This window comes from Poecile atricapillus, chromosome 18 (assembly GCF_030490865.1).
Source record: "Poecile atricapillus isolate bPoeAtr1 chromosome 18, bPoeAtr1.hap1, whole genome shotgun sequence".
NCBI classification, from domain to species: Eukaryota; Metazoa; Chordata; class Aves; order Passeriformes; family Paridae; genus Poecile; species Poecile atricapillus.
Window position 1 is genome coordinate 6480884 of NC_081266.1, and position 20498 is coordinate 6501381.

Here is a 20498-nt window from a genome sequence, read left to right on the forward strand (position 1 = left end):
CATCCATCCCAACTCCTTTTGTCCATGCTGCTAAGACCTGTAAATCCCTCTGTTCTCAGTACTGTGACGAAGTAATTCAAGGACAGATGTGAAAAAAGGCATTTTGCCTCCATCTCCAGATTTAAACACACTGGTCCCACTCAAGGTTGTATGGAAGCAGCAATATCCCACAGGAACAAACCAAAAAAGGCAGCTCCATCAAACATCATCTGGCAGAGCAGGCAGTTTGGAGAAAGCCTGTGGAACAGGCTGGAGCAGCAAGGAGGGAGCAGCAGGAAGGGCTCTGCACAGGCTGGGATGTAACTGGAGTCCAGTGACCACTCGGCACAACAGCCCCAGCAAGCAGTCTGGTCTGCTCTGAGGGATCCAGGCAGAGGAAAAGGGGTCTCAGTCATTGAACAAGGTCATCAGCTCAGGTGGGAACGCCGGTGTAGACACAGATGATTGTTCTCTGATCCACCTCTTGGGCTTGCTCATGCACAGGATGGAACTGAAGCCTTTCAAGATGGGAAGATCTCCCCTTGATGCCCTGAAGGAAGCCTTGGAAACACAACCATGCAGAGAGACTGCCAAAGATCTACACTTCATGCTAGGCTTCCATGACAGACACTCTGCCTGCGAGCTGGAGGAGGAATCACGAGCTGAGTGTTCACACAGATCCCAAACATTAAAGATTACTCTGACTCAAGGCCAAAGCTGATGGATGTGTCCAGAAAATAATTAAGTAGTCTCCCCTCCCTTACTTGAAAGGCATTAAACTGGAAGTCTTTGTAAACCAAATATTTCCTCAGGGATCTGGTCCTCCAAGAAAACATAAGTATTTGGCACTCCTGCTGGGCAAGAGCATAATGATGCCATTTAAAATAAGCTTCAGGAAATGAGACAGACACATGAAAGCAAAGAGAAAGAATGACTTAAAACCAGCTAAACAGCAGAAAAACAGAAGTCTATGCAATGCAAGCTGTTGCTGAGCCCTGTGCCACCGAAGGTCCCATGCCAGCTGAGTGCTTGACAGGGGCACTACATGTTTCTTATACAATTTCCATTTTAAAAATAAAAAAAAAAAAATTTTGGTTGGAACCTAGTCCAACATCTCACTTAAAGCAGGGCTAGAAGCAACACTAGATCACCTCAGCTCCTCCCAAATATTTATCCTTGTGCCATAACCATGGATTAGCAACTTCATATATATATATATTTCAAGCATGACATAGACTAGCAAAACTTTCAGTTTGTTTAAATAGGAAATAAGTTGGATGGCATTTGTGCAGAGACAGTCACAAATTTCAGTCTCACTCATATACACATGCAGTAATTCAAGCCAGAATTCCACAGCCTGTGTGTACTGCATATATGTAATAATATTAACCAGAGATCATCTCTGTTTGCCTAGAACTGTTCAAGGTAACTGTAACAAATTAAAGTTTTAGTCTACAGACCTGTATTACACAGAAAAACTGCCTTCATCTTAAAAAAACCAAGAATTCTCACAGATGATGGAGAGTATGAGAGTACCAAAATGGAAGAATGCTGAGTGCTCAGATTCAGCTGCTTTTCTACCTCAGTGTTTTTCCCAATTTATCTTGGCCAAATCCAAACCAGTGCAAAAGAAGCAAAGTTACTACATGTAAAAATGTTCACCAACTCCTCACACCAGCAGTTTCCAAGTTAAAAAAAAACAAACCTAGAAAAAAAAAAATCAGTTAATAAATATTTATGCTTTCTAGACCACAACAATGCTGCAGTTTTCACCAAAGATCAATAGTACCACATCTTTCAATGCACCATCTCCTACTTTTGCAAAGGCCTCTGCACTCCCTCAGGCAACCTCATTTCCTTTTCTCTTTATCTGTTCTGAACACAGCCAACTTCTATGCAATGGAAAACAGAAACCAGCTTAGTAAAAGACAGGTTTAACCAACCTAACAGGCAAGAGGAGCTTGCCTGGAAGACAAATAAAAAATCATTAATTTACCAGAATAACCATCAGCACTGTTGGGATCTGTAGGAAAGTATCTGCCCATAAATCAGTGCAAAAGGAAAATTACACAAGCTTCAATATGGTAAGCCAAACAATTTTCAGAGGAATCACAAGAGACCTTTGCTTTCCTTCAACTAATATTCCAGGCTTCTTGTTATAGATTAATATGATGTGCCTAAGACTTTGCTGCTCCCTGCCTCTCCTCCCAAACTGGTTTTCAAGAAGAGTTTTCATACAGCAAGGAACAGAGTTTGTGTTATGGCATGACAGACTAACCTGAGATTCAGCAGGTCAGGCTATGCACAGCTAATGACAGCAGCTATCGAGGACACATTTCAGACCACTGACTTCTTTAATAAACCTTTTGGGCCACACTGAGTTCAAATGGATAAAACTGATCTCAGAGCAGCTGCTTACCTAAAAAAGTCAATATTCTCTGCATAAATCCCACCGGGGAGAAACTGATTAGTAAGAAATAAGCAACTAAAACCTCAAAAAAATATTGTTCCATCTTGAGAACATCCCATTATCACTGTGATGTTTCCTGAAGAAAAACTGGGTTTTCCAAATTCAGAACATTTGTTCAGAGACACCTGGTGCTGAAGGAAGATATCTATCCACTGAATGCACATTCCAGCAGCAATGGCTATGAGAACTGCTATGTAGGCAAGACATTTTTTACTGCTTCCCTGGTCTTTTTACACCATCTATTGTTTCTCCTGGAAATCCCTTTTAAGAGTTCTTTATCTCTGTTTCACAGACATAAATATATATGTCTATATAAAAATTCACATATATTTATATATGAAGTAAAAATTTAAAGAATGCTGGTTAACAATGATTTGAGAAGTTTTATTACAAAATAAATGATGTTCCAAAGCACATTAAATTTTCAGTGCTGCTATTGGGCAAATAGCATCTCACACACTTTTTATTTCATGTAGAGACAGAAACAGAAAACCTTCATTTCTTCTAGCCTCATCCATGAGGCAGGAAGTTTTCTTTCTTCCACAGCTTATGCAAAGGAAGTAGTAACTACAGAAATATTCCATTTCTTCCACCAACAGATATGACAAGAGGACTTTGCTGGGGCTCATTTGTTTGTAAGCACTAACTTAGAATTACTGCCTGTGGTATTTTTGAGTCAAGTTGATTCTGTGAGATTAAATTCTCAGCTGATAGGATTTTTTTAGTATTATTTTTTATGTTTTGGGAGGGGAAAAAAGCCTTCATGGCTTGAATTGTAGCTGCAGCAAGCTAGGGCCTGAATGGCAGCAGCTGCAGACTCCCCATGTACGAACACAAAGCAGGATGGATCCTCTGGAACATCCCCAGGCTGCCAGGGATGCCAGGTGCCAGCTGAGAGCCCCCCACTCAGTGGCACGCTAGGAAATGCCTGTGCATCGAAAAGCAGAACAAAATTTCATTTGTTTGTGAATTAAAAATGCCATTCGGAGTGAAATCACACAAACTCAGGGGAGATGTGCCCCAAAAAGCTCATTCAAAAGTCACTCCACTCGTGTGTGCTCCTCTCCTCTTGTCTACCTGGGCTAGAGACACAAAAGTCACAAGAGGAAAGGAAGCTTTTGATCACTTGCCCATCAGCAGCTAATCTTTAACTTGTGCTCAGTTCAACTGGCCAGAGACAGAAGATAACAAGTGAAAAGTCTGTACATTTTGTTTAACATTCATTTTATAACAGGGATTACGGCATCACACCACTAAAGAGATATTGATTTAAAATTCACACAGATCTTCTGAAATCTGTATCATTCATAAAGCTGTATCCAGCATTGAAGTCTTCAATATAAACACCAATAATTACCTGACCATTAATCATTAATTTTTTGTTGATTTTTGGTAATTAACGCCATCTCTTCTTGCTCTCCTTTTCCACTAACTTGGGGGCACATGAAGGAAATATTAACTTTGAAGTCAGTCAGTCATTTTGAGCAGCTCAAAGTGCTGGTATGAACAATAAGACCCTGACACAGGTAGGACAGCCTATTCCCATGGGGTTTTGGGTGCATTTATTGAGACCTGGAGAGGACCCTGACTTGGAACACACTGTGACTTGGTTGCTACAAAAACTCACATTCTACCCCTTGACCACCCCAAATTCCTCCCACAGAAAGATATTCATAGAGGTAAAAAGAAGTCTGCTAAAAATGCAAATTGACTTTCAGCATGCAGCATTATTTGACAGCAATGGAACATAATTACAAGTGCAGAAAGAAGCATTCCTTCCCAAATAAACAGCAGCAGGCTAAGGGATCAGTCCATTTCCTAGACTCTGATGAACAAATACCCTTCAAAAAGCCTCTGCTCTGACTGTACAAACACTGAAATTTTATTGTTGCTTTGGAAATTAGCTGGTAAACACTTCAGGCATTTGAAGCTCACACATTTACATTTTCTGACACCTTGAGCATAAATTGGCACAATATTCCACCTCTGCAAGTTTCACGTCCTTCGACAATAAATTGAGAATAGAGGTCAGGAATTCTTTGTTTCTGATAAACCTAACATAGATCTTTAATTTTTAAGAACCTGAACAGCTAAAGAAATCCAGAATGAGCCAGTCAGCAGGGCCTAGACAAAGGGAGATTGTGGATATCCACAAAGGTGCTCTGATGGACTTCCACAGAGATACCTGAATATTCCAAATATAAAAGAGAATATACTTTTAGCTTCAAATTTTTAATGAGTATATTGAATGCTGTGAAATATTCAGTGAATAAGATACCACTGCTACTTTTAAGAGATCATATATGCCTCTGAGGAAGTTAAACAAGGAACTAAGTTCTCTGTACATCTGAAAATTAAGTTATTAAAATAATAACTGAAAAATATTTGCTAAAAGTTTTTCTTCTTACAGTATAATTTTAAAGAGCAAAGCAATATTCTATAGTATACTGTTTATTTTTCAGGATACTCAATTTCTACTAAGGAAGTTTTTTCCCTCTTTAAAACTTCAAAAGTATCTCTGAATTTAAACAAAAAATGTGCCTATCCAAGTTAGATATAGCATATAATTAATTTTATTTTTACTGGTAAACTTTTTATTATTTATCAATAAAAAATAACTTCAAAAAAAGTCACTATTACTGTAGAATATAACATCTAGATCCCAAGATACTGTAAAGTAGTTTCTCAGTATGCCCATGCCACACCTTCATCTTGTTCAGCTCCAGACTGCTCAATTAAATTAAATTAAATTAATTTCTGCTCACAGAAAGCTCCAAATTCTGCCTTTCACATTTGCTGGATAATAAAATATCACTTTATTCCATGATTTTATCACAACAGTATTGACTGCAGTGAAATCACTCCTATGTTTCTGAGTCAGGTAGACAAAAAACATCTAAAGTATTTTAGAAATAAAACATTTACCAGCTCAGCCACTGAACAGCTCACCAAAACCACATCTGATTGAGGAAGCAATCCAGTCTCACATGAAATTGCAAGAAAGCAGGAGACAACATGAGCTTCTAATAATAAAATACTTTAATATTTTAGGAATATTTAGCCCAGCACTTCCTTTTCCACATTTCCAGAACATTTTTAGCTGGCACACCAAGCTCTAGTCACAATTGTGTTTGTGCAGGAGTTGAGGTGCTGCTCCAGCAGAGACCCCACAGGGCACAGCTGGAGCTCTCAAACACCTCTGGGTGCTTAAATGAAAATAAATCTGAGAAAGGGCATAGAAGAACAGCAGAAAAGGGGGAACCTCTGGGTGCTTTAATGAAAATACATCTGAGAAAGGGCACAGAAGAACAGCAGAAAAGGGGGAACCGACAGAGGGCATGAGAGAACAAACTCAGGGGAAGGAGAGGAGGAAGAGGAAGAGAAGATGCCCAGAGCAGGGCACTGTCAAAGGGACCCACAGCACAGCCAAGGCAAACAAAACCAGAGAGCAGCAGAAAAAGTGAAACCCCCTGAGTGCAGCCCCCTGAATCCCACCTGGCCTCACTGAAGGGACCCTGGGGTGCTGCCAAGGCAGGGAAGAGATGTCTGGAGTGAAGCTGAGGCTGGGAGAGGAGGAGGGATGGATTCCCCCAAGTGTTTTAATGTTTGTCTTTTCTGTTACCCAGTAATTAAATATTTATGTTAATCTGCAATAAATTAAGTTGAATTCCCCAAGCTGAATTTGCTTTACCCATGACAGCAATTGGGTAGTGATTTCCCTTTCTTTATTTCAACCCTGGAGCATTGTGAGCCCTGTTCTCCCCCTTTGCTCCCCATCCCTCTGCAGCAGGGAATGAGGAATCAGCTGTGTGGGTGCCAGGGCCAGCCCACCCCAGGGATGTAACAGCATTATCACAGTAAAATATAACAGTAACATCATTACATTCCACCCAATTTTCACTTACCATCCTTAGAACTGTGTTAACTCACTACCAGAAGCAGTGAGATATTCTTCAGTGGGGAAACTGAACAGCAGATAACCAGGAGTGCTTGTACTCAGGAAGAAATCTTTATTTCCCTGAGCCACATCTCCAAGGGCCTGAGCATTTAAACACGGATTTCTTCACAGCAAATGCAGAGTACAGGCAGCACAGAAAAGACATGCATGTGGGAAAGTGCCTATGACAAATATCTCCAAAAAATCCTTCAAGATACCTATCCATAGTGGATTAAATCTGCCCACCAGTCTGACCTGACCAATTAGTATAAATAATGAACACTCATGGGGCAGCTTCACGTTCCCACCAGCTGGGCACAGGCTTCAAACAGTGACATAAACATACAAGTATCTTGTTTCTACATTTTCTTAAATAGTTTTATGGTTTCTGAAATAACATGCCATAAAAAAAAGGCCAAAAGAGCAAAATTCCAGCAAACTTAAGTGTCACCTGTTAAAAACCTACGTGAAATACTGTGAATGTAAGAATTAATTCAACTTCAACACAAAGAAAAATATAGTTTACCACTAGTTTCTTTGGAGAAAAGTGATCTTTATGTCCAGGCACACTGTGGGTATGGAAAGGACACACATATATTTTGGAAATACAGCTATAAAAAACCATAGAAGAATATAGGCTGGGACAAGTGGAATAAATCTAACACAGCATCCTGCTCAGAGCAGGGGAGTGGAATCAGTTTGCTCAACAGCTTCCACAATCAAGCTCTGACATCTCCAGGATCAGAGATGCTGATAACTTTAATTGTTTAATTACTCTAATGAAGAAAATGATGTTCCTTGTGCCTGGTCAGAAGGAACCTCTCATGTTACAGCTTGTGATCACTGCCACATCTCTCCCACCACACATCCCTAAGAAGTCCAGCTGCATCTTCACAGCTCCCCTTTAGGCAGGTGGGAGCCACACTAAGGCACCCTGAACCTCATTTTCATCAGACTATGCCAGAACAGTTCTTAGAGCCCCTGGTTATATGCCAAAGATACAGTTCCCATATAAATAATTCATTTCCTAGCAGCCCATCAGTGCTGGGGACTGGCCATGGTGCTCTGGATGTGCCCTCAAGTGAAAAACACCAGTGAGCAAATAACAATTAGTGCTGCTTCCCACCCTTTGAACCTGCCAGTCCAGCCACACATTTGCTTTTTTACACTTGCCAGATTGAAAAGAATGAGTGGGAAAAGTGGGCCAAAGTGCAAAAAAAGGGATAGCAAGGTAGGAGACAGCTGGATGGAACACAACCACACAAATAAGATCCTGATTATTCAGAAGGTGGTATCAGGTACAATGTACCCCTCAAAGCCAAACCAAGATCAAAGGGAAACTAATTCACATCATTTACTCACAGAGTGAATGTCTCTTGTGCTTTGAATGATAGCCCACATACATTCACACCCATAAAGTACTGAATGTCAAAATATCCACCAGTGTCTTTCATGTGGCACTGACCATTTCTTGCTGAGTAGCACAGATCAGATAAGAGCCTCTCAAAGCCTGGCAGCTGGACAGGAGACTTTTAAACACTTCACAAGCACCAGTTCCCATAGGGATGCTCTCTCCACAGAGAAGCCAGGGATTCTACACTTGCTGACACAAAGCAGGGTGGCAGCAGTGTTTGTGTCTAACATCAGACAGGTTTACATACAGCAGTAATCAAAGATAAATAATATGCAAAACATTATTATGGCATTGACTTTTTTTACTTTAACCCTGGAAGATAAAACAATAGCAAAGCAACAAAAGGCAGAATGAAATCAGCAGTTTCCCTTTTTGGAATTCATGCCATTACAGGTATCATCCCCTTCAAAGACAGGCTGGCAACTCAGCAATCCCAGTAAAGATATTTCTTGTTACAGAGTGGCTGGAGGAAAACACTTTGAATTGACAAGCAGTAATCCTGAATAATGAATAACTGCAAATATTTTCTTACACAATTTGGCCATTATGCTAGAGAAGATCAGGCTCCAGGGAGACCTGGCTGTGTATTCCAGTACCTAAAGGGGCTACATGAAAACCAGAGAGGAAATTTTTACAAGGGCATGTAGTGAGGGGGCAAGTGGTGATGGTTTTAAACTGGAAGAGGGGAGATTTAGATTAGATATCAGGAAGAAATTCTTCCCTGTGAGGGTGGTGAGGCCCTGGCAAAGGGGGCCCAGAGCAGCTGCAGTGCCCATCCCTGGCAGTGTCCCACGCTGGATGGGGCTTGGAGCAGCCTGGTGTAGTGGAAGGGTCCCTGCCATGGCAGGGAGCTTGGAAATACATCTCCTTTAAGGTCCCTTCCAACCCAAACCACTCCATGATTCTATGAACAAATTACCTGCAAGCTGAGAGAGATGAATCAGCTCTTGCACTGGAGGTACTCAGTGGCAATATTATCATTATGAACTTGAAATTCAAGCAGGATGTACTAAATCCTCTTAAAAGGGGGATGGACATCCATCACTGGTTTCCTCAGACTCCTTAACAGGCTCCTTAGAACAGTTGTGAAAGAACAAGTTTCAATTTCTCAATAAATGGTTAAGAAAGGAAGACTTTCAAACCCCATCTCATCTCTTGAGAAAGGTCCCTGGAGGTGGATAACTGAAGGGTCTGAAACTACACAGAAATGTCAAACCCTTACAAATACACTCTCTCTGCTGAGCAAATTCTTTACAAAAATGGTCTAGTTTCTTGAAACAAAAGCCTCTTTTCCAAAGAGGGATAATAAATGTGGGAAGGAAAAAATATTTAAAAAAAAAAAATTAATTGTACCTCTTGGACACATCAAATCTGCTACTTCAACACAAAAATCTCAGAAGACTGAGCATTTCCACCACAATAAACTCTGGCACTAAAAGTTAAATGCTGGTCAGGAGCATGATCTCAGTATGAGGGAGGATCTCTGGAGAGATTCACTGAGCTGGACTCAGCTGGAACTATTTCAGCAGGTGCAGACAGGTACAGGCAATACAGAGAGCAGGGTGTGATTGCAACAGTGTTCTTGCACCTGATGGTGCACAAATATCAGCAACACAGGAGTGAGACATCACCTGAACAAATCCAAACACTCTGAACACAAAGAGAATTCAGGCATGCAAGAAAGAACAACAAAACTTGTGAGAATAAAACAACTTCACCAGCAGACAGTGAAACTACAGAGGGGAAAATTCAAAGTCAGCCAGCCAGACAGTGGTAAATCAGTTGTGTGTTTTCAACTGAGATATGTTAAAGAGATTTAAAGTATTCAAAATAAATGTATGTTTTTATGTATACACATATGCACACACAAACTCACATATAAACATATTTAATAGAAAATAAACAGAAAAGAATGTCCTGACACATCCCAAAGAAAAAACCTGAGACTTGTAAGGGAAATAAAAAGGTCCAATTAAATGCCTTTAAAGCCTAAAAAAAAATCGAGCAGGGGAAAAAAATTATCAGGAGAGCAGTTCCTGATCAGGATCTCCAGATCCAGCTGAATGCTAGACTTGGAAAGCTGAAGATATCCATATAAATAAATGAAGGTGAGTTACCAAATAAATATCTTTCACAGCATAAAATCAAGAAAGAAATCAAATTTGCCAGGTACTTACACAACCTAGCATTTTAAAAGATTGCAATAAGGAAGATGAAGCAATGGGGAATCTAAATTAGCGGTGATAGATGAAAAAGTCAGATTGCTTGCTGCATGTTTACTTCACAAGCTTTGGAAGAGCTTAAGATAACATGAATGCTTAATCTGGAGAGCAAGGGGAGAGTGCTGAAAGCTGGAACATTGCAGCAATATCCTGTGCTGAGCTCCAGAGCCATGGCAGAGCCCATTCCCAGGGCAGGGGCTCTGTGCCAGCCTGCCAAGGGCTTGGCAGTGGGGTGGCCTCAGGGGAGATGGGCAGCTGAACCCCTGGCACACAGCTGGAAGGGCTGGGAAGGAGGGGGTGAAGTCAAAAGAAGGGGGACAGGAAGGTGTTTTCTCACTTTATCAGCCTACTGTTTTTAACTGGGGGAAATAAACTCCATTAATTTTCCAAGGTGAGTCTGTTGTGCCCGTAGCAGTAATTGCTAAGTGATCTCCCTGTGTTTATCTCCAAATTTTTTCTTTATTTTCTCCTCCTGGTCCTGCAGAGGAAGAGGGCCAGGACAGTTTTGGCGAGGATCTGCCAGCTGGCCATGGTCAGCCCCCAAAGAAGTTGTGAAGAAGTGCTTGTGCCACTGGACAAACAAATCTTGGACATGTTGGGAACATTCAGGGGCAATGAGAAACACTTCTCTTCTACCACCTCAGAATGTGGTGGTAACTCAGCTAAGCCCACTTATAGCAAAAGAAAAACTACAAATCCCAAATTAAAATGTAGATTTTTTTAACAAGAAGTAACAGGGTTTTTTTTGCATGTAAGATTTTTCTGATAAATATTTTTTATCTGATATATATTGATACATGATGTTTATTTTGTATCGGATATACAAAAGGTTTTTTTTTTTTAAATCAGGTCTTTAACTTCTAAAAACTGATTGTAAGCATGCATTTTATAAATTGGTTAAACAGACAGTGCATGAAGAACTGAAGTGTAGATCAGAATAAAATGGCTAACTACACTCTGAAAAATTCAACTGTAAAGCTAGAGAAAACCCTCCAGAAACTTGGATGGCAAAATTATTGAAAAAACTAACATGGTCTGACCTGAATTGAAACTGAACACTGAGCCAAAGGCAGAGCAGCTACAGAACTGTCATAAAGACTAAACACTTCTTGAAGTTAAAAAAAGATCAAGTGACAACATAAGGCTCACCACAAAACTCTCATACAGATATGCCTACATGCTGATTAATATTTTAAATGCACCAATACCATCTGTAACATAATGACTTCCTCCCTCAGAGACATATTTAAAAATAAATGATAGTCATGACCATGAAGTTCAGTTGCTTTGGAACTGAAAAACTGTTCCTAGAAGTTTACATTAAACTTACAGAAAAATTTGAGAGAAACACATCTAGTAAAGAAACCAACGAACGTTTAAAAATAAATCCGCGATAGAATGGAGGCTAAAGAAAAGGTGGGAGGCAAAGCAAATCAAAAATATCTGTATTTTAGCACTGTCACAAGCCCAGCCACTCTGCAAGGACGAGATCTTGGGCTGCTACCAAGGCTTACACTGGAAAACTGAGGCCTTTATTTAGACTGGAAACCTGAGCACACAAAATGCATTATGCCAATCCATGAAAACAGAGTTATGATACAAAAATTCAGATTGAAAAGGACAGCAGGGGGTCAGCTAGTTTAACCTCTTACTCCAGGCATAGTCATCCATGAGATCAAATCAATTTGCCAAGAAATTTATCCAGTCACATCTTGAAAATCTTGTATCTATATCCATTATTTCTCATCCTCCCACCATGCAGCATTCCAGCCTGGGTTCTCATCTCAAAAACAGCCTCATCATAGGGGGAGGCTGCTGTTAATCCTCTTGAGCCTTCTCTTCACCAAATCAACCCATTCCACAGCCTCTTCATCCTCAGTGCCCACCAGTGACTCTGGCAGCCCTCCTAGAAGATCAGCAATGTTTCCTGCACTGGGCAGGTGAAAGTTGGAGCATTCTGCATGTGGCTGAACAAGTGGGAAGCTGAAGGAAATAATCACTGCACAAACTTCTCTGCTGTCCCAAGGCATCCCTGCCTCATGTTCACCTTGCTGCCCACTTTTCCACCCAGTCACACCCTAAGCTCCGTCTTCTCTGATATTTCATTCCTTTTATTCCCACCATCCCTGCTGAATCTCACGAGGCTCCTGCCCATTCACTGCTGCAGACTGAGGAACACACAGCAGCTCTGTCCTTCAGCAGAAGAACCACACTGCTCAGGGTGCTGCCATCTCAATCAATGGGACCTTGGCTCCCCCATCCAGTCCCCAAAGATGTCAAGCACAACTCAGCTTGTCACAGGCAGCTGTGGAGTGATCAAACCCTTCCTTCATCACTCTGAGGCTCAGCAGCTTTTACCCAGCCCCCAGAGCGCGCCATCCCAGCTGGGAATGACAGGAGTGCCGAGTGAAACACTGAGGAAAACCTGACTGGAGGCAAGGTAAAGGACAGCCACTGCTCCTTCCTCATCCACAAACCCTGACATTTTAGCACAGAAGACACTGAGATCAGGCATGATTAATCCTTGACAAATCCATCCTGACTGTGCCCAACCACGATCCTGTCGTTGGCACGCTCAGAAATGTGTTCCAAAAGGACTCACCCACAGGCACTGAAGCAAGAAGAAACACCATCCCCTAACTCCAAAGCTTGTTCTATGGCTTGTTTTGAAGACTGTGGAACAGGAAACCCCTCCCCAGTTTCTTTAGTGGTTGAAGGATGATAGAAATGAGCATTCCAGCAGCATCAAACAGGAATCCCCCGAGCCTCACTCATCCCGGGGTCTTGCACGGATCAAGTCCTCTCAAGGAAGCCCTGATCCAATTCATGGCTGCTAGTTCCTCTCCCCAAAGCACATCTCTGATCACAGAGGCCTGCAGATCTCCTCTGGAACCTGAGATTGGCATCTGACAGAATGCTGTGACATTCTGTTCACACGTGTTCTCTATTTGCATACTGTGGGAGACCGGGGGAGGGATGAAAAAATTGAGTAATCTGTCTGGGGGACCAACAGAGCTCTACATTTCACAGAGTTCCACAAGCAGGAGCTGGGAAAAAAACCAAGCAAAAAACACCAGCCTTCTTTATTCCTTTCCTTAATATTTGCCCAAGAATAGGAACCTTCAGAAAACCAAGCGTAATGAGTTTATAAAATCCAAAGAAAATTCAATACTCATTTATTACTTCCAACCAAACTGTTCTGAACACAGATGTTGTGAGCAAAGGGTAAATGATTCACAAGTGTTGGCATAAGCAAGACTGATTTCATTCTAGAGTTCATTAAAAACCATGCTCTATGTAATAAAAATACATTTACAGTTCTAAGGTTATACATTTTCATCTTGTTTCCCTGCAGTTTAAGGAACACAGTCATGTGAAAATCAACCTCTTGCCCAGTCACTCCTTGGTGAGAGCAGTTCCCCAACTAAATTCACCCAAAGAATTCACTCAGCTCTCTAAAACCTGTACCAGCAAAAGGGGACAGCGACAAATATTCTGAGATTAATGATTGTGGCAACACAGCATTTTTAAAACAAATTCCATCCAAGAACTACGTTAAAAAATATTTGTACCGTTCAGGACTTCCTAATATTTGGATTGACTCATGCTGAATTGGCTCACTTTATAAAATACCAACTGCAACTCCTGTGATGGGCACTAGAGGGGAAAAAAAACTGTAGAAATGTTAATTACTGATACTTCTCAGTGGACCTGGAATTTCATTGCAGAAAAGCAAGATACATCAAAAATGAGCAGAAAATTGAGATTAATGGGGAAATACAATTAAGACAACAGCTAAGTGATTTTTCCAGAGGGTTTCTGTCAGGTGTTGATTGTCAGTTTGGTTTATTTCCCTACAGTTTATGATATCCACACTTTTGCTGCTGATCTGCCTTTTTGGGCATTCAGAGGATGCACAAAAAATTTGTTAGGATGAAATCAACAGCAAAGTGTGCTTTGAACAGGAGGTATTGTAGGAACTGCAGGAGAAACAGGGCCCTCCTTGTTTCCAGGTTAGCCATGAGAACAAGCAGCTTGGATACACAATGTGTGTGTGCCCTAGGGCATAACCTGTTACACAAAACTGAACCTGTGCAATTGAAATGATTCCAACATCAAAAATGACATAAAAACAATTATGCTACTCATCTCCCACCAGCGTTGAAGGGTGAAAAGAAAGGAAATGTGCTTAAGCAAGAGGAAACCAGCCTAAAAGAATACAAGAGATAAAATTATTTGGGAAGAAAAAAAATCCATTTTAGCTACAGATTAAATATTGTACATGATGGTACAACCATTTAGTTCTAATAAAATACTTCTCCAATATATTATACCTCATGCTCTAGATAAGCTCCTATTATCTGGATTTAATAGCACTGTTAAAAGTGCTAATAAACATACTGGTTAACAGCACCTCTTAATGACAAAAAACCTGATGTGATAGACAAGAGTTGTGAAAATAACTGAGATGTTAATTCAGAGCATGTTCCCACAGGTTAAAAGGGAGGAAGATTCCTGCTGGAAACTGAATCTCTTTAAGGCCTTTACAGCAGTTCTGTAAGTTGGAAGCAGCAGCAGCACAGTCTCTCACTCCTCGTAATTCAGGTTTATCACGCAGTGTACAAGGGATGCAAAGGATCACTCACACCTGGCAGAGCCTCAGCCTCACTTCTGAACTAACTGAGATCATAAACCACCAAATTCAGGTGCTCAGCTCTGCCTTTTCAACTACAAAATGCTTTAATAGTTACTCTACTGTGTGCAAATCTGCCCAATCCAGTCCAGAAAGTGCCTTTCATAAATTAAGGACAGCCTTTATACCAGGCCTCCCATCACCCCAAAAATGTGAAGACTAATACAAAGTAATTCACATGTTGAGTTCTGCAAGTTAAACACCATTACTGTTTGCAATACATAACTATGAATAAAAACCTAGGCAGCACTGATTTTCACAGCTTAAAGATCCACAAAAGAAGCCTGGCTGAATGGAAGACTAAGGGCAGAAATAACCATCCAGGGAGAAAAATAAAATTAAAAAATTAAAAAAACCCCCAAAAATAAATAAAAAATAAAAAAAACAAAAACAAACAAAAACCACCCAAAAAACAACACAAAAAACAAACAAAACAAACAAAAAAACCACTAAAAATAAACTAAAAAAATAAACTAAAAAATAAACAAAACTAAAAAAAACCTAAAAAATAAAAACAAAAACCCCAAAAAATAAACTAAAAAAAACCCTAAATAATAATAATAAAAATTGAAAAATAAAATAAATAAAAATTTAAAAAAATAAAAATAAATAAAAATTGAAAAATAAAATAAATAAAAATTTAAAAAATAGAAAATAAAAATAAATAAAAATAAAAAATTAAAATTCATAAAATTAATAAAATAAAACATAAAAATGAAATAAAATTAAGAAATAAAATTAAAAAATAAAATAAAATATAGAAAATAAAGTTTAAAAAAATTAAATAAAATACAGCACCTTCCCCCTTAAAATGAAAAAGCAGTGACAATATAAAAATATTGAGGTAAAATAACCTATTTTTATGCAAAAAACATTACTTCTGCATTTTTGCAGTGAAGCCTGCTACTGATGAAATTCCATTGGACAGAGCAGAATTTCAGAAAATGAAGTTCTTAGCAGCAAACCCTCACCTAAATTTCAGCTGTATAAAAGCCTGTATAGCACACTGACCTTGTTGTTGGTACAGCACTAGAATTGGTGCCCTCACTCAAGTGTTAATCAGCACAATTCGATGCAGAGCATATGAAGGGATCACAGCATCAGCTACTGCCTGTCTTTAATAATCTGCACCAAGTCACCTCCAACAAGCTCAACCTGTGAACATCCCTTCCCAGATCAATCTTCAAAGACTGTCTAGCATTCAGCAATTCACAAAGAAACATTAACAAGCATATTAAATATAAAAGAAAGTGAATTAATGATTTTGTCCATAAATTCCCAGACTTACAGATTAAAGAAGCTCGACATGAAACACTAGAAAAAGTTAATTAACAACAAAAAAAAAGTGATGCTAAATATAAATGAATGACAATTCTCACACAGTCAGAAAGGAGACAGAGCTCAGGCCTCTCAAAGGCACACAAACCTCAGCTAATTCAACCAGATGGAAAAGAGGAGAGGGATCATTTTTTATTATGTACACTAAATGGATTCTGCATTGAGGAAACACAGCACACAGTTTTAAAAGGGATGTCTTGAATACATGCCCAGCTTTAGCAGAAAAATAAAGAAAAAAAGTTTTTCCTGGAGAGAAGCTATAACCTGGAACCCTCTTTAAGTGACAAAGATTGGATTTTGAACCCTACCCCTGGAGGATGGAGGAGAGAAAATGTCACAGCAGCACAACCACTTGCACAACTGTTGTATATTAAGTGCAAAGCCCAATTTTAAAGTAAGTTGTAAACATATTTAGGGGCTTACAACCAAAAAGTTTAAACAAAATAAGGTGGGTTTTGTAAAAAGCAATTTGAAGGTACACAATTTCCAACTAAAATGGATTACAAGGTCTAATTAGTAGAGGAAATAGCAGAAGAATCTCACTGGGATAAAAAGTATTATAAATCATAACCTGAGCACACACAGCAGTACCCACACCTACTTCAACTCTTTGGTCAAGCATGTGCACAGACCTTCTCACAAATCCTGGCCAAAGCACGCTTCTTAAAACATTTCTGTCATCCTCTCAAAAGCATCTGCTAGCTCATGCCAAAATTACATCTGTGCTAAGATAAATCCACGTTACTCGCTTTATTGCAAGGTGATTTTTCAGGTTCCCTCCCCCCAAATAAGTTACTGCAGATAATTCCATATTTTGGAACATTCCAGTCACAGGGAAGTGATGAGAAAGTCCAAACACATCCCTGCAAAGAGGATCATAAAACAGCTGAGTTAATTTTCCCTCACCCATAAAAAGTGCTGCTGGCTGCACGTATAGAGCACACTATTTACTTTCTCATGTGAAAAACCTAGTAAAACCTAGGGTTTCTTACTCCTTTGAGTAACCAAGCTCTCAGATCTATGTCAATGGTTACACATTAACAGGCTCACAACCACACCACCAAACCTCACCCATCAGACACCAGCTGAGGGAAGAAGGTTTAAATGCCACCCTCCAAATCAAAGCTTCCACAAACAGAGAAATTTGACTTTACTCAACAGATACACAGGCTGAGAAGATTGGGAAATTCCTCTACCCTTAATAAAAAAAAGGCACACATATGGCTGTATGCCTTTTGTGCAGCTACTCTGGATAAATTATTAATCCTCACAAGCAACATCTGTTAAAATTAACCTATGTGCACACCAAAGGAAGATTTCAGAAAAGTACATTTATGTGTTATGCTAATGTAAGCCACACAAGTGTGCCATAGGTAGAGATCAAAAACTTCTCTAGAATTTTACCTCTGTCCTCTCCCTTCTCATCAGTCACTGAGCAGCACAATCAGAAAAACACTGGAATACTGGTATTTAACCAAGCTGCACCTAGCAATCACAACACTGTTATTTGCACTCCCAAACTGAACAGAGGTGAATAATGAATCATGAAGAATCTTACTCTCCACATCCACCCAACTGAGGGAACTCGGTTACCTCCCAAGTCTCCAGTGCAGGGCACAACATTTCCCAACAATCTATTTCAAATCCTTTATTCTGCTCGTTCTTTCTGCCCATTTCCTTTTTCCAGGATTATTCTGAGATCCTTTGTTTCACTTACTAGCACGAATTCTCAGCCTAAAACTTTTGTCATCCTCCTCATGGATCTCCTTCCCTCATCCAACAAACAAACACTGAAACCTCTTGCCACAGAAGCCAAAAACACTTTCAGAACTTCATGTAAAATTTTTAGTCAATACCAAATTCCAAAGTCTGAGCACTCTTAAAGAGCACATCTCTCTCTCAATCACATCTCTCAATCAATCAATCAACTGCTTCTGCACATCAGCTCCAAGGCACTCACCGACTACACAGCACTATTATCTTCCACAGGGACATTTTACTTTCCAAACAGGTTGGTGCTCCTTAGCTGTGTTGATTTTGACATTTATAACATTTTAAGAGCTTTGCTATGATGCCCTGAATCCTTCAGCAAAGCAAATGTTTATTTTTAAATGTTCCCATCTCTCCAAAGAGACAGAGATGTAAGATGAGCCTCGTGGCTGTGAGATCAGATGCTGTGTGGGTACCTCGAATGAGGAAAGCTCCACTCACCTCCAGTTTCTTTTAGAGCCTCATGGTTTGTTTCTGCTCATCCAAGAACTGATACAACTTGTGAAGTCCCGGAACTCACACCAACAGGAAAATTTAAACAAAAAAGAGAACAAGTCTAACAACAGGTTAAGCATGAAACTAGAACCTGCAGGAGCAAGATTGCTCAAAGACAATTTGCTACAACACAGAGGTTCAGAAAGCTTTTCCTTCCCCTCAGTCCAAAGTATTTGTCACCTGAGACACGATTCCACTAAAAATCAGACCATTACTCAGACAATTCTGTGATTCCTGTAAGGGAAAAAGGTATGTAAGCCTCATCTCACTGCATTAAAAAAGGGCAGGATTTGTGTGGGGGTGTATATACACACACTATATCTATTAATACATAATAATATATATTAATGCCAGGAGCAATCAGCTACTATGGAAGAGGTAGATCCTGTACAAAGTACCTGAAGAAAGAAGGTTTTCATTTCTGAATGATGGCAGTTCATGTGCTGGCTTGTTTTAATCTCAGGAACAAGCGACAAGCATCACAGGAAGTCTGTGCCCCATATTCTTTGGAATCCACATCCAATATAATTAGAAGACCATCTGTTCTCCAAATTTAACCACCCAAGGTAGCTGGTACCTGATCATTTGATAAGAAAGATCCAAAACACCCATAAGAAGTCGGTGTCAAGGCTGGTGTCTGGTGTGGAAGGCTGCAGCTGAAATGTTTCAGCGGAGTGCCTGCTCCTCCATGTGCTGCTCGTGAGCGCTCCATGACACCCCAGCCACAGCCAGGGAAAATGCTCTGGCTTTTTTAATTCATTCATTCATTTTGGACTACCATTTATTGCTTGTTCTCCCTGGCTGGCTGTCACCCTGCAGCCCACTGAAGCAGGGGGAGGAGAAGGGAGGAAGCAGGAGGGGGCACCAGTGCAGGAACAGAAACAGGTAACAACAAACTACAGAACCTGATGGCAATGGAGACAGCACAGGGGAACGGGCATTAAACAAAGCACCTGAAAGGAAAACCTATTCTTCACCTCTCTGCCACATTCACAAAGCATTGAAAACTCTATTTTTATTGGACAGCTGATCTCCATCCCTTCCTCCCTCCAAAAAGAAGTGTCTTCTGTGTTACACCTGAAATTCAGAAAGTCATCACCTGGTGACCTGATGTTATTTTGTGTGCGTGCAGTGAACTGCCCAGGATGGTTAGAAATCCACACTCTGCCTTCAGGTTCCTTTTGATGCTGTGAAATCAAATTCTGGAAGAACCCAACTGCCTCCAAACAGTTGCTCACCCTTGTTGGCTTATACTACTTATTTTCCAAAATAGTGGTAACAACCATTTGATTTGCAAAGCAGCCCTTAACAGGAATTGCATGCAGCACAGAGCAGCAAGGATTCCATCTTCCCCTCTGGTTTAAGGAGATCCTGGACCAGGGAAGAGCAAAAGCAGCCCACTGCTCACACACTTTAATCATTTCAACAACAACAGGAATAAGAAGTAGTACATTAATTAATTTTAAAACCTTGTACACAGCTCAACAAACAGCTTAAAAGCAACAAGCTCTTTAGGTTTACTGATGATTGTACATTACTTAGCATTCCAGTTTACAAAGCAAGTTGCTAAAATTAAACTGAAGAAGGCAGTCACATGGCATTTATTCCTGTAACTGTTATACAGAAGTTTAACTCCTCTGATTTCTAAAGCAATGATCACCAGAAAAAGCCACAATGGTGTTCTGTGCCAGTATTTTGGCATCTGATCACGCTCATTTTGGGGAGCACACATGCAATACAAGACTATTTTATGCTTTTGGGGAGTTGGGGGTTCTTTTTTTGATTGGTTGGTTTTGGGGTTTGGGTTGGGGGTTTTTTGGGGGGTAGTTTGTTTGGGGTGTTGTGGGTTGTTTCTTCCTTAAAGAATACAATCTCTTCCTCAGGTGAATCTGAAGGAAGGCTTTCTTAATGGAGGTCAACTGATAAAAATTTGAATTATCATGAGATCTTTTCAAATACTGATCTAAATATTGATAAAAGTTCCTTCCTTTCTTTTCTTTATGGTTTAAATGTCAATATTGCCTTAGCAATTACTAAACATGATTCATATTGGAATGCCTCAAATTCCCCCAAATAAAGCAGAAGTTTTTAGTGTTTAATCCAAGGTTATTAATAGAGAAAAAAAAAAGTAAAGTTCTCTCAGGATAATTAAGGGAAAACCAGATTATTTAATATTCTTT

General features: G+C 40.0%; 1 protein-coding gene across 9 annotated transcripts in view; it reads right to left on the reverse strand.

Annotated features, from left to right (window-relative positions):
* The window catches only part of ERC1 (ELKS/RAB6-interacting/CAST family member 1), a 281610-nt gene that overhangs the window by 242116 nt on the left and 18996 nt on the right, over positions 1–20498 (reverse strand). The window lies entirely within an intron of this gene.